This window comes from Oryctolagus cuniculus, chromosome 8 (assembly GCF_964237555.1).
Source record: "Oryctolagus cuniculus chromosome 8, mOryCun1.1, whole genome shotgun sequence".
Taxonomy (NCBI): Eukaryota; Metazoa; Chordata; class Mammalia; order Lagomorpha; family Leporidae; genus Oryctolagus; species Oryctolagus cuniculus.
This window is the reverse complement of record NC_091439.1, coordinates 98,279,199-98,293,781: the sequence shown is the minus strand read 5'-3', so window position 1 is coordinate 98,293,781 and position 14,583 is coordinate 98,279,199. Positions and strand designations below refer to the sequence as shown.

Sequence of the window (14,583 nt, the reverse complement as noted above, 5' to 3'; positions counted from 1 at the left end):
CTCATCAGCCATCTCAACAGAAGCGTGAAATATAGATGGGACTGTACTATTAGAAACACTGCCAGCTGGGATTAAGGAAAACAGAGAAACTGGGACAGAAAGAAAGGAGGCAGAAAGTGCGAGCTATTCTTTAAAATACAAGGACTCCAAACACCCAGGGGTCATCAGCACTCCTCTTCCCACCTAAGGCCCAGGGGGTGTGGGCCCAGGGGAAAAGCTGCCTCCAGCTTGTTGGGAGGAGTGAGACTGCCACTGAGCAGGCTGCTCGGGTGAGGCCGCCAGGAGAGCTGACAAGGCAGTGCTCATGGAGCAAAACAGTCCCTCTCAATGCTGGGAGTGGTGCCACTGTCACCTCAGAGGACCCAGAAGGTGGGGCCACTATCTTGAGATCTAATGGGATGGCAGACACCCTGGTGCTAATTTTTGAACTTGTTTGGGGTTATTATTCCTTTAAATATCCTTCAAAATTCTCGCTTTTGTAATAGGAACGTTTATCCTGCAGACTGCTGTATTTTGGAAACACAACTTACCTGTTTGCACAGATTTACAGCTGGAGAGAAACTTTCGCCTCAGGCTAAAATGAATCTCAAGTCACCTCTATCTGATTTAGATAATATTTAAATGAGATTTTGAACTTTAAGGTTATTATTGAAATGAGTTAAGAATTTGGGAGCTGTGGGCATGCAATTCCTGTGTTTTACATGCAAGAAGGACATGAAATTTGGGGGATGGAGACAGAATGCTAAGTTGAATGCTCTATTTGCCGCTCCCTAAAGTTCATATGTTGAAGAATTAAATCTCATTGTTATATTTGGAGGTGGGGCTCTAGGAGGCAATTAGGTTTGGATGAGGTCAAGAGGATGGGACTCTCATGACACAGTTAGTATCCTTATAAGAGGAGAAATGACTTCCCCGTGTGCACTCTCCCATGCTCGCTTGCTCGCTCTCTCGCTCGCTCTCTCTCTCTCACATACATGAGATAGCGGAGATATCTCAGGAATGATCCCTTCCATCTGTCCCGTTCTGATATGTGAGGATGCAACCGGAAGGTAGCCTACTATCTACAAGTCAGATAAGGGACCCGCATCAGGAATCTGCCAGCACCCTGATCTTGGACATCCCAGCCTCCAGAACTGTGAGAAATAAATGTCGACTGTTATGTCATCTAGTCTTACCTCTAGAAGAATCGTGAAACACTTGAAGTATTTGCATCCTTGAAGCTTGAAGATCCCAGGTTAAGTCCAGAGGGGGATTGCAATGAGGGCACATGAAACAGATGAGACCACAGAAGAAAGCTGTCTACATTCACTTAGAGAACTATTTTCAAGTCTCTGTGCATTTCTCTGTTGGAGTTGTTATTTTGGGGATAAATATTAATAAAAGCAGACATACCTGTTTTCATCTTGGTCTAGGGAAGTACCCAACCAACTAACTTGCTTAATAAAATATAAACAGATTCCATTCCCTATTTAGAGTAAGGATAATCAAATTGCATCTCAATTACATAATGCACAAGGATACCCTAATGACATTTTTTGGGGAACGTTTTCATATCTCCTACCAGAACTAGACAAAGTCTTTCAAACCTATTCACACAAACCTCTGACAGACAGGAATCCAAAGTAAAAACAACTGCAGCAAAGAACATTCACGGTTTTCTGCCGGAGGCATGGGGGAGGGAAATGAGATTTTTACATTCTCACTACTCAGGGTGAAATTGCTCCAATCTGAAGGTAACGTGAAAAATGGTGGCGAGAAGAGTTAGCATAGAAGAGTAACCCTGAGAATCGCTGCCTCCCAAAGCCTTCTCTTTTTCACAATGACATCTTGGCTAGAATCAAACTGGCAAGCCTAATAGCCACCAGAGCATGCTACATTTGCAGATGTGAACTTTTTTCTCCTTTCAAATGTACTCTGATATTAGCCATTCTGATAAAAGAAGAATTCTGCATAATGGTGTGCAAAATCTAATAGTCTAGTTTTACAGTCCAACTCTATATAAGATAGAGTGTGCCACTACATTTCTTTAGCATACCTCAAGAAGACCACATGATATGCCATGTGAAAAGAAAACTTCAAGTGTTTTCAATAATAAATCCATATTAACATGAAAGGGAGCATACTCCTGATGACCTTCACAATTCGGAGAAATCTGGAACAAAACAGAAAGGTATTTGATTTGCATACCTTTTATACCATTCTCACAAGCTATCAAAACTTACCAATAATATTCCGCAGAAAGAACTACACTTATATACATATGGGAAGTAAGAACCAGAAAAACCAAATAGTCCCTACATGTTATGCAAATACACAAGTTCAGATAGGAATTTCAAAATCAGATAACTAAAAGCAGCTCACATGAAAAGCAAAACTGTAATGAAGTCTGCTAAGATTTATTTCAATTGGTTTTGTTATGAAGCTAAAATCCCTGTTTATTAATGCCCTTATTTGTATAAAAACAGAATGTAAAAAAGGATTTACAATTAAAATCATTAATTCTCCTTCTTCCTTCCCCACTCTGTTTTGTAACAGAATGCACAATTTTTAGTGTTACTGACTTAAGTTTTCCCTGTGATCCATATTTATGAATAATATTCATTCAATAATTTTGGGGGTGGTTTCCAAATGTAGCCTTTATTCATTGCCTTCCTATTGAACTATGTGAGACAGAACATTTAAGCTAATGCCACTATTTGTCACTTTTCTCTCCCTTCAATATGGTCATAGTATTAGTCCCTCTATTTGCTTAGTTTTTAACTAAATGCTCTGCTTACATTTTTATTATTTGTTTCAAGGAATTCAGTTAATTGCTCTTGTACAAAAAGAGTATGACTTTTTTTGTACAAGAAAAATCCCTTGGGTGCCTGCGCCGAGGCGCACTAGATTAATCCTCCGCCAGCAGCGCCAGCATCCCATATGGGCACCAGGTTCTAGTCCTGGTTGCTCCTCTTCCAGTCCAGCTCTCTGCTGTGGCCCAGGAGGGCAGGGGAGGATGGCCCAAGTGCTTGGGCCCCTGCAACCACATGGGAGACCAGGAGGAAGCACCAGACTCCTGGCTTCGGATCGGCACAGCGCCAGCCATGGAGTGAACCAAGGGAAGGAAGACCTTTCTCTATCTCTGTCTCTCTCACTATCTGTAACTCTACCTGTTAAATAAATAAATAAATAAAATCTTAAAAAAAAAGAAAAATCCCTTGACTTACTTATCCATACTACCAATCTTGCTTCTAATTTTGGCCATCTCTATTTTTATATATATATATATATATTTTTTTTTTTTTTTTGACAGGCAGAGTGGACAGTGAGAGAGAGAGACAGAGAGAAAGGTCTTCCTTTGCTGTTGGTTCACCCTCCAATGGCTGCCGCGGCCGGCGCGCTGTGGCCGGCGCACCACGCTGATCCGATGGCAGGAGCCAGGAGCCAGGTGCTTCTCCTGGTCTCCCATGGGGTGCAGGGCCCAAGCACCTGGGTCATCCTCCACTGCACTCCCTGGCCACAGCAGAGAGCTGGCCTGGAAGAGGAGCAACCGGGACAGAATCCGGCGCCCCAACCGGGACTAGAACCCCGTGTGCCGGCGCCGCAAGGCGGAGGATTAGCCTAGTGAGCCGCGGCGCCGGCCCTTTATATATTTCTGATGTTGACAGTATTTAGAGTTGGTTATGATTATAATCAAACTTTCATTGTTTTACCTATGGGCAGATTTCACACACTGAAAATTAATCAGTGGTTATTGCTGGAGGTTTGCTTAATACACAAACATATAGTGGCTATGATTAGATTTTTCTTTTGTACAGTTATTTATGTATATGATTTTATTTTTTCCTAAAGTTACTAATTACATTTGTGTATGCATTAATTATCTTTGTCATCTCCTTGTTTCAGTGCCAAATTTTCAAGAAAAGTATCAAATCTCTGGAGTCCCATTTTTTAACACCCACCTTCCACCAGACTAACATTCCATAAAAAGTAAAGAATAAGTTTAGTTTCTGTGTCTTTGAATACTAAAAATATATTGAATACTAAAAAAAATAGAATACTATGCTTAAAATCTATTTTCATAGTTTCTATCAGAATCTTAACTTGTATTTATCCTCAGTGACTCAAATGACTAAAAAATAAACTGAATTCCAAGTACATGAAATCTGATTATATTTTTGACTCATAGGATATTGTAAAGATATTTTTCATGTGCTCACCAGAAAATTATGTTTTAAATATTCAAAATTATCAATTAAAATGTGATTAGTAAGAAAGGCAGTTGACTCGGTGATTAAGACGCTGCTTAGAATGTCCACCTCCCGTATTGGAGTGCCTTGGGACTTATGCACCCCACAGCAGAGGGCCTTGGCTTTGACTTCCAGTTCTGCTCCTGGTTCCAGCTCCCTGCTCACGCACACCCTGAGAGGCAGCAGGTGGCTGAAGTAGCTGGACTGTAGCACCCACATGGGAGATCCAGATTGAGTTCCTAACTCCTGGGCACCTGGGGAGTCCCAGCAGATGTGAGGTCTATTTGCTCTCCCTGCCTTTCAAATAAACTTTCAAGCAATTAGAAATATCAATTTGAAGTAAAAATATTTAGATCCATATGAAATTTTTATTTCTTAAAAATTGAATTATGACATTTTTATAGATTAATTTGTCATTATGCATTTGATATCTTGATGACAAACTGAAGTAGCAGTATCATGTTTCGCCTAAGTTTTGTCTAAATTTATGTAAATACAAACCCAACAGGAATATGATTTATCTAATGCTATAAAATAGTTCAAGCTTTGTCACATATTGTGAACACTATCTATATGTGTGATTACCTTTGGAAACACAAGCAAGAACACACAAAGCAGGTGTGTGGCACTACTGGGAAATGACACTGTATTTTGTAAGATTCATTTGTGTTTGTGCTCTGTGAGAAGCGTCTGACAGAGGATTCATCTCCCTTTCTCCTAAGAAACCCCTTACTGGCTCCAACCCTCCTTTCACTCTAAAGCAGTGCCCGCATTTCCAGTGTCACGGTGGCACAACCCACAGCCTCTCCAGTGTTTGGAAATGAAGACAAATATTACCCTGCAGTGCACGTGACATCAGTCAGAAGAAGGGACTAGAGGAATACAAGAGTTGACTGCTAACTTCTATCTGATAGGAAAAGATGTTTGTGTTCTTTAAACTTGGTGCATACCTATACTAACAACATTCAGTCTTCTAAAGCATAGGGCTCAATGGGCACTACTGAACAGATCTAACAGAGTCTTGTTCAAAGAAGAAACTATGTTGACTTGAAAAAATATATAGGAATAGAAAGGCAAGATTTCTTGCATATCAAAACTCATAGACTGAAAATATATCCAGCACACACTTTTATAAATTGCAAATACCTTATCAACCTGTACTGACATATCTGCTTTCTTAAAACTTGAGAAGCCTTACTATAAACACTGGAATTATGTCTTCATTAATTATTGTGGTGCCAGTGAGGAACCAGTCTTCTGGCACATAGCGCTGCAAATGGTACATTACTTACAATAACGTTAACCTGGGATCAAGCACAGGTATGAAATGTACCTGGTGAGGACAAAAATAGATACAAGTGATTTACAGGAGTTCCAAATGTCATTATATATATGTATATATATATATATATATTTGCTATATATATATATATATATACATACATATAGCAAATTCAAAGATTATTACTAATGTGATATATAAATGTTCCCTCTCTTCTCATTTTTTCATCTTTGAATGAAAAATTCCCAACTATAAATACAGAAAACCAGGAAGAGCTCTTTAACCATTAGATTTTCTGATAGCTATTACTCCTATATGGTTGGTATACATGAAAAATGGTGCTATTAAACTAAATTTTAAGTAAAAGCGCATTATGGTAGAAATAAGGCCCTCTGGAGAATAATTTTATGGGACCATTATTGTACGGTAGCTTGGGCAGTTGAACTCACATGAAACAAATTGCTCTATAAAACAAGTCCCAAAGTGGCCTGATGCTTAATTAAATTCATATACAAAACGTCCCTCTGCCCTGACATGTCTGCTACATATATTAAATACATGTAAAGTTTCAGTCTGAAAAACATGATCTCTTAAGAGCAAAGGTATAGACACCACTTCAAAGCCAACAAGCATCCTGAAGTAATATTTCACATGCAACAATGACTTTTACATAATTGTTGTTTTTTCCCTTAACCTAATGAGAACAGCCAATTTGACATATATAATATGCTAAAGCCTTCTGCCTATAAGGATATGCCAGCCTATACGAAATTCTTGCAATGAATGCAAGTACCACTATTCTTTTGTCCATTTCATCAAAATGGAAGCATTTCTACAAAAGCCTGAGCATGCATAAGAAGAAACACATTTGCAAGATCTATAGCCCAATCCTTCAAATGAAATGTCTCCTTAGAAGAATGTTAATTTAATGAATGCAAATAAATTAGCACATGTTTTTCACCTTGAATATAAAATTGTTTTACCACAACGTATTAGTCCACTCTTCTGTTTCATGAACCACCTACACATGGATAACAGCCCTCCAGGCACAGAATGTGGTCCAGTCTGTTCAACAGCCTAAAAACATCCTAAAGCCATCTGGTCCCAAACGTGTGCAGGGAAGACAGCAACAAAGGAGAAAACAGGAGGAGACATTATTCAAAATGTTACTAATTGGTTATGAAATTTTTTTTTGTTCACAAATGTTCCATCAGTTTCAAAATTTTACACTAAAGAATCTAGAATGAATAATTTCAGCCTCTGTTTAGTAATGTCCACTCAACTAGCACCCCAAAGAGAAATAGGAAAACAAAGTATAAAATCCAGTGAAATACAGAGGATTCCTAAATAAGGTCAATGAGAGCAGTTCTACGTATGTATGTAAAATGTTCTAATTTGGGTGAAATTCTCAGGACCTACAAACAGCAAAACGTAGGAGGGTATAGTGGTCTGAATAGCTTTTTGCAGACACTGAAAATGTCCTACATGAGAACACAGGGGAGAAAAAGTAGTATCTCTTCTTCACTCATTACAAGGACCATGGCTGACACCTTTACAGCAAAAGGCAGATTAACAAGAGAAAAGTAATCAAATTATCTAATCAACATTTTATGTGAAAGATGGGCTTCAAAAACGAAGACCCAGAACCCAGAGAATTGCTGTGTATGCATAGGTTTTTATAGAAATATGCCTGGACTAAAAGGGAGTATGGCAGACTGAGAATAATGGGGCGGCTGTGGGAGACACTTTTAAGGCCTGATGGTTTAGATTCTTCTTAGTCTCCAGGTGTAGAGTGAGAATGAAGGTCTTATGACCTACATTCAGGTGAGGTATGTCAGTGAATCCCTTTAAGGCCATGCAAGCTGCAGGGGAGCAAGGCAAGGGAAGGTCACCATGACCTTTTTGCTTCTGCGCCTCTGTTAAGTCACCAAGGCCCCATATTTTTGAGTAGCACGGTCCGAGTCCCAGCAAGAACAGTAACTATCATAAGAAATCTTTTTTATTAAGTGCCCACTAGACACCAATCACAGTGTACAGCATTTCACACTGATCGCCTCATCGAATCCACAGGACACCTCAATGGATATCCTCTTCTAAAAGATCAGGAAACTACAGCACAGAGACAACAAGCAATTCACTTCCGGTCACCAATTCACCCCTGGCAGAGCTGCTATCCAATGTGTTTGTCTCTGCTATAAAAACCCATCTTCTCAGACCCTACATCCATGCTGCCAACTTTGACAGCAAGTCATCTATCTTTTTAAAAATTATTCTTTTATTTATTTGAGAGAAAAGAGGAGGGGGAGAGGAAGGGGCAGGGGAGGGTGGAAGGAAAAATCGTTTCCATCTGTTGGTTCACTCCCCAGATGTCAACAAGCTGAGAACCCAACCCCGGGTCTCCCAAATGGTTGGCAGGGATCCATCTTCTTGCTGCCTCCCAGGATATACACCAGCAAGAAGCTAGAATCAGGAGCGGAGCTAGGATTTGAACTCAGTATTCCGATATGGGATTCATGTGTTTTAGGCACTACACCAAAAACCTGCCCCACCAGTCACACATCTTTACTAAACAGTTTTTGTTTATTTATTTCCACCATGAAAGGCGGAGGAGTGGGGGTAGGAGGGGGAAAGAGGGAAAGAGAGGGAGGGAGGGAGGGAGGAGGAGGGGGAGGAAGAGAGAGAGGGAGGGAGGGAGGGGGAGAAAGAAAGAGAGGGAGGGAGGGAGAGAGGAGGAGAGGGAGGGAGGGAGGGAGGGGGAGAGGGAGGGAGGGAGGAAGAAAGAAAGAGAGAGGGAGGGAGGGAGGGGGAGGAAGAGAAAGAGAGAGAAGGAAGGAGGGAGGGAGGGAGGGGGAGAGAGAAAGAGAGAGAGAGACCTTCACACCTTCTAATGACTGGTTTACTTCCCAAATGCCCATGACAGCAGGCAGGCCGGATCTCAATACAGATCTCCCATGAGGGTGGCAGGGACCCAAGAACATGAGCCACCATCTGCTGCCTTTCACAGTGTGTATTAGCAGGAAGCTGGGATTCGAAACGGAGCTGGCACTTGATCCAGGCACTGCAAGATATGAGATGTGGGCATCTCGAGCACTGCAAACGACACCCACCCCTGATCCATGCATCTTGATCTGGCAATGAAGGGAAACTTGATAGTGCAAGTCTCAGACTCTCATAGAGATTACTGTACACTTAGGCCATTGACCAAAGAACAACAGATTAGGTTCTCATGCAGAATAATCACCTCACCAAAAGGAAAAGGCACAATGCGCAACCTGCATTTCTAAAGAAATATTTATGTCACAGTTGGTGTCTACCTGAGCTATTTATATTCACAGAGTAGATAGACACCCAATCTCTCCTCTAAAGGAGAGGACAGGACGCCTTTGTACTATCCAGCAAACAAGCCTGAGCAGATGATAGGAGACTTCAAACACACAAAGGCTAGGAGAGCCCCGTCTGTAGGAGGGCACTGTGACTCACTGTGAGCTCTATTTGTCACCCTCTCTTCACTCACCCCTGTCACTGACGCTTTAGCTGTGGGGTAAGGGGAAGACCTGGTATGTGACAGCACATATTCCTACTGCCTTGCAAAAGATACACACCCATTTTCCAAAAATAGCATGGGAAGGACTGGGTAATACTTACCAAATATGCACAGGACTTTACAGGCACATGGCAAGGGAACATAATGTGTACTTTGTCTGAACCCAGAATCACCCTGAGGCCACAGGGCTTCCATTGTGCATCACACACACCCCACTCCACCAGTTACATAGACATGACATGCTTTCCTCGCTGTTATGAGAAGCCCTGATAAGATGAAAAATTGGTAATGCACATTTCTCAGAACTGAGTCCACTGGCCCTCTCAACATTTCCACGGAGGATGGGAAGGCAGGAATCTCTCTCTCTCTCTCTCTCTCTCTCTCTCTCTCTTCACTCTCTCTAACTGGGAAGTGTTATTCAAAAATATCTATAACAAAGGACTATACCTAAGAGATGTTCTCCCATGTCATTATTATGCCCCCAGTATTACTTTAACAATTTTATCAGGAAAACAGACCACATGATACATAAGATAATTGATGCAGTGTGGACATTTAAGTTAATTTTTCAAAAAGGCTTGAATCTTTAAGACCTCAACTGATGGAATGTGCCTTGATACTTTAAAGGACTCTGTTCCACCATCATTCTATGGTATTGAGATTTTGAGGAGGTTTTAAATATTTTTCAATAAAATTGTTCTGCCATGCAGCACTTTTGAATTTTTTTCCCTTGATATTTTTTTCAAAGGAACTCGTTTTAAGATCCACATTTATTCAACAAATATTTATCAAATGCCTACAAAATACAGGCATTTTTGAATTGTCTCAGAAGACATAAATATATATAAGATGCAGATACCTTTGAACTCAAAGAGAACTCACTGTGAAGCAACAAAGCCAACACAAGTAACCAAAGCTAGAATACTAAACAGCACAAAGGAAGTGCTATTTGAATGACAGAAACAAAATACCAGAGAGAATTTCAGAGTTTTAATTTGGCTTCATAACTTTTAAGTGACCTTATAAATCCTTGAGTGTTGCCAAATTCAAGGCACTTGAGATGAGAAAGGCTTTTTGTTTTAAAGGTCCCAGAATGGAAATTTCTTGGTATTGCAGGGCTACCGGAATCCTGCCTGACTCAAGACACAGGAAAATGAAAGGATGTAAACCGTTTCCCATGAAATCACATTGACCCGGTTACACGGTGGTATTACCATTGTCCTTTGCCAACACACCAAATGTTTGAACGTTTTGGGAGTTAAATAGCCAAGAGGATATTTTAGCTGCAGGAGAACTGAGAAAGAAAGAAGCTAACTTTCAGATGAGATGCGGAAGCTCAGGTAAGTGAAGTGAGCCGTGGGCAGAGAGGACATTAGAATTTGTCTCCTGATTTCTTAAACCAATGTTAGTTCCACCACACTAACAAGTTAATTATTAAGTACTTGATTAATTATTAAGTACTCCATCCATTCAGTTACTGAAAATGCTGTCTATAGGTACTTTTACTTTTATCATATTTTTAAATTAACATAGCTTTCCATGCTCTGTGTCTATTAAGAGATATAAACACTTGTATATAGAAAAGGGATAAAACAAAAAATAACTGCTTTTGACTCACATTTTACGAGTCATGCAGATCTGTCTTTGATACAAGAGTTGACCATCCTAATGTTTTTTGACTTGGAGAGATGAACCCTTTGGATGGTTGATGCTAATCTGGAGATCCTCAGTTGTACTCATTGCCCACAAAATATCCACCAAGTTCATATTTCATTTGACAATGAAAATCGTCTGTCAAATCTACTACACCAGCTTTAAACATCCCAAACCTGCTCTTACTTGATGAAAAACCAACTTCTGTTACTGTCTCTCATGGTAGGCTATACATACTATTCTTTCCCTTCAAGGCCCACACGATGGTTAACAATGGCTGTCAATCTGACTGGAGTGCCTGATGTCTGGTGAATTGGTAGAGAGTACTTCCAGGTTTGTCTGTGAGTCTGTTGCCAGGGAGGATTGGCATGTGGGTCTGCACACTGAGGAGGGAAGACCCATTCTCAATGTGGAAAGCCATGGTCAGGCCAGAACAAGAAATGGAAAAAAAGCGAAAAACCTTAGTGGCTTTCCATGGTTTTTTCTTGTAGAAGACTCGCCCTTAGACATCAGACTGTAGGATCTTCCACCTTTGGACTCTGAGATTTGCACCAGCAGCCTTCGGAAGGGTCAGCCTTAGACTGGGATTTGCATCCTTAGCCCTGGTTCTGAGGTTTCCACCTTTGTGAACTGAATCATTGTTGCTCGGGTGGCCATTATGAAACTTTTCACTCTCTGTGCTCATATGAGCCAATTTCCTAATAAATCCATATTTACATAGATATGCACATACATTATAGATAATTATTTGAATATATACATTTAAATTCATATAAATGTGTGTATATACACTAGTCCTCTAGAGCAACACCACTTATTTCAATTTTTTATAGCAATATCATAATTTGAAATTTTATATATTTATGTATTTACTAGCTTAACATCTATCACTTGATACTCTAAATGCTCTGTGGAGAAAAGGAATTAGTCAACTGTGTACCAATTTCATTTCCATTCTGGCACCTAGTGGTTATTTGGTAAATATTTTTTGAATGAACATATGATTAATGGACGGGTATGCCACTGAATCTGGAAATTGATGGATGCTCTCAGACTTTTGGCTAGGTACAATTTATAAAGGAGGACAACACTGCATAACACACCATAAATATTTTTAGGCCAATTACCGCCCAAATTAGGCAGGATTGTCCGAGTAATATAATCCAACCCAAACTCATTTGTTAGAAAACAATGAAGAATTTGTCAACATGAAACAGGGAAGTCTAGGGGTATGGCCAATTGAAGGTAAGACTTAATCCTTCCTCAACACAGCACAGGGATGACTCCTCAACAGAACTGGGGGTATTTCAGTGATGTTCAATGATACATACCAAATTCCTGTACTAGAACTTGTCACACAAAGTATTGCTCCATAAATACGTGTTGAATAAGAGAGGAAGAGGTCTCAGTCTTTCAGCTAAGCTCTCTGTATGATGCTATAGCAGGCAACATAATTACCCTTTCCACGTCCTACGTCTCAGGACCTTTGAATATAGTACCTTACATCTGCAGATTCACTTCAGGTTAGAGTCTTGAGATGGAGCCATTATTCTAGATTACCCAGATCTGCCCAATATAATCACAAATATCTCAAAATAAGGACCACTCCCAAATAGTCACAAAGGAATATTAACAACAGAAAATGGGACTAGGTAAATGACATTGAGGGCAAGAACCGATGGTGCTGGCTCTGAAGACTGAGGAGGCCGGCGCCGCGGCTCACTAGGCTAATCCTCCGCCTAGCGGCGCCGGCACACCGGGTTCTAGTCCTGGTCGGGGCGCCGGATTCTGTCCCGGTTGCCCCTGTTCCTGGCCAGCTCTCTGCTGTGGCCAGGGAGTGCAGTGGAGGATGGCTCAAGTGCTTGGGCCCTGCACCCCGTGGGAGACCAGGAGAAGCACCTGGCTCCTCCCTTCGGATCAGCGCAGTGCGCTGGCTGCAGTGTGCCGGCCGCAGTGGCCATCGGAGGGTGAACCAACGGCAAAAGGAAGACCTTTCTCTCTGTCTCTCTCTCACACTGTCCACTCTGCCTGTCAAAAAAAAAAAAAAAAAAAAAAGACTGAGGAAAGGGGCTACAAGACAAGTATACAGATGCCTTCTACAGGCTAGAACAAAGCAAAGCTATGACTGCTTTCCTATAACCTACAGAAAAGAACAGGGCCTTGCTGACACTTTGATTTTTACCTTAGTGACACACATGTAGGACTTCTAAGCCACATTACTGTCATATTTTACGTTTCCATTGTTTTGCCAATCAATTTGTGATAATTTGCTACAAGTGGCAGTAGAAAGTGAATAGAGTTGACTTCATTCTCAGTTGGAAGAAATTCGAAATCTATATGATAACTAAAATGGTCCAGGCAGTTAGATGCTTAGATGCTACTTAGCATGGATGATGTGGGCAAGAGGCCCCAAACTGCCCAGTTTTCATTAATCCTTAACATAAAAGATAATTAGGACAGGGATTGAAATGCCATCAAATGGCCCATGTCCTGGGGCCCCTGCACCCAAATGGGAGACCCAGAAGAAGCTCCTGGCTTCAGATTGGCATAGCTCCAGCCACTGCAGCCATTTGGGAGTGAACCGGTGGGTGGAAGACCTTTCTCTCTGTCTCTTCTTGTCTCTCTCTCTCTCTCCCTCTTTAACTCTACCTCTCAAATAAATACAATCTTAAAATAAATGAATAAATAAAAAAAGGAAGGTGTATCTTCAAAGTTCTTGACAATTTACATGGAAGACAGAATTTACCCATGAGATAAAATACAAGCAAATGTAAAAATACTTGTTATACATAATAAGAGTGACAATATCACAAAGGAAAAGCTTAGTGTTGGTGCAGAATGTTAGTGAGGCATGGCAAGGAGGAAGGCGTAAAAGGGATTTTGAAGTGAAAAGAGGATATACTAAAAATGTGGAGAGGACTTTATAATTAGAGATTAATATAACAGCATGGCTCCATAGAAAACATGAAGAAATAAGACTATTTTAATTAGAATGTGGACTTTATTACAGCAAGAGTTTTTGGATCAAAGATCAAGAGAGTTGGGCAAGAAATAGGAGAAAGCATCGTTACTGAAGTGCTGTAAATTGTCTGCAAATACTTCAGAGTGGATTATTTTTTATGAGATCATGTTATAAAGAGAAAACATACTTAACTCTGTAATTTCACTATATGTTAAAGCTAGAAAATATTTATGGCTTCTGTTTTTACTTCATAATTTAAAAATTTTAGCTAAAGACAAGATGTGAATTTTAACACCCATTCCAAAATGCTCTGTGTGGATCCAATACGATGATGACAGGAATTAAAACAGGCAACCTCCGCCTGATGAGGCAAGATTAGAAAAACCATTGTAGAAAGGTCTGAAAGACTCAAGGGAATCAACGTAATTAAAGAAAAATGTTGATGGTAAACCTATGAAATATATGAATCATCTTTTTGCTTCCTAGGGTGACTCATCAAGGCATGTGATATTTTATCTTTATTTTATTATTCAGGGAGAAAAAAAAATAAAGTTGGTGTGGGGAGCAACTCGGACTAGACTAAGTTACTGGAATTAAGACTTATTCTATGCATCTGTTCTCCCACAATATGGCGCTGGGAGAGGAGGAAACAGCTTCTGCACAGCTGCCTCCAGTTCAACCAATAAACTGTAGGACCTGCTCCTGATTGGAGGAGAGCAGCGTGCTCAGCGTGTGGGTAGCAGAGTTGGGATTGGTGGAAGAGGACTATAAAGAAGGAGAGAGACAACATGCACCAGGAACATCTAAGAGGAACATCTATCTGAAGGAACACCTGTGCAGCCCCCGAGAGAGCCGGCCGGCGGTGTGCCGCTCCCCCGCGGAAGTGGGGAAAGCGGCAGGGGGAACCGCCCTT

The 14,583-nt window shown here is 40.7% G+C and overlaps 1 long non-coding RNA gene across 49 annotated transcripts in view; it reads right to left on the bottom strand.

Annotated features, from left to right (window-relative positions):
• The window catches only part of LOC103350790 (uncharacterized), a 772,648-nt gene that overhangs the window by 321,689 nt on the left and 436,376 nt on the right, over window positions 1-14,583 (bottom strand). For 42 of the 49 annotated variants that reach the window (XR_011378410.1, XR_011378411.1, XR_011378450.1 and 39 more), the window contains one exon: window positions 2,036-2,152. This is a non-coding gene — a long non-coding RNA (uncharacterized lncRNA). Of the gene's footprint in view, window positions 1-1,175; window positions 1,344-2,035; window positions 2,153-14,583 lie in introns of all 49 variants that reach the window. The other 7 variants (XR_011378460.1, XR_011378455.1, XR_011378459.1 and 4 more) reach the window with 2 other exon arrangements.